At 42.9% G+C, this 776-nt stretch overlaps 1 protein-coding gene across 1 annotated transcript in view; it reads left to right on the top strand.

Annotated features, from left to right (window-relative positions):
• Window positions 1–776, top strand: part of LOC101979428 (major histocompatibility complex class I-related gene protein) — a 13,411-nt gene that overhangs the window by 782 nt on the left and 11,853 nt on the right. The gene's annotated exons all lie outside the window — the stretch shown is intronic.

Below are 776 nucleotides of genomic sequence, written 5' to 3'. Positions count from 1 at the left end.
AGGAAGGAAGGAAGGAAGGAAGGAAGAAAGAAAGAAAGAAAGAAAGAAAGAAAGAAAGAAAGAAAGAAAGAGCGAGCTGGGCTATGGTGACATACGTCTTTAATCCCAGGAGGCAGAGGCTGGTGGAGAGCTAGTTCCAGGACAGGCTCCAAAGTTACAGAGAAACCCTGTCTCAAAAAACAAAAACCAATAAACAAAATCAAACCAAAACCAAAAAAAAGTTCTGGGGCAGAAGAGATGGTTCAGTGGTTAAGAGCACATGGCAGCTCACAAGTGCATATGATACCAGCTCCAGGGGATCCAACACCCTCAAATAGACATACATGCAAGCAAAACAATAATGTGCATAAAAATAAATAAAATTAAAATAAAAAACAAAAACAAACAAAATCCTTGAGTTCTTCATAGTTTAAGGAGCTTGTGTCTCTAGGGAAGCAGAAGCCTTGTGTTGCCGCAAACACACTAGAGTCCTTATGTGACAGAAGGCTCCTCTTCTCTGCCCTAAGCAACTGCTTTCTAGCTGGTGTTGGTGCTTCTGACGGTTCATAGGAGAATTCCAGAACTCAGACCAGACCACCTAAGCTGCTGACTGATGCGCACACCAGGAAGGAAATCTTTCAGATCATCTGTGTATTATTTCACAAATGTGCCAGATGATCTGGGGAACAGAACAGCTGGATATGGTGATGCATACTTACAGCTCCTAGCTACTCTAGAGGAAGGAAGGAAGGAAGGAAGGAAGGAAGGAAGGAAGGAAGGAAGGAAGGAAGGAAGGA

The sequence above is a fragment of the Microtus ochrogaster genome, assembly GCF_000317375.1.
Source record: "Microtus ochrogaster isolate Prairie Vole_2 chromosome 6 unlocalized genomic scaffold, MicOch1.0 chr6_random_2, whole genome shotgun sequence".
NCBI lineage: Eukaryota > Metazoa > Chordata > Mammalia > Rodentia > Cricetidae > Microtus > Microtus ochrogaster.
The sequence above is the reverse complement of the archived record's forward strand: the minus strand, read 5'-3'. Positions and strand labels throughout refer to the sequence as shown.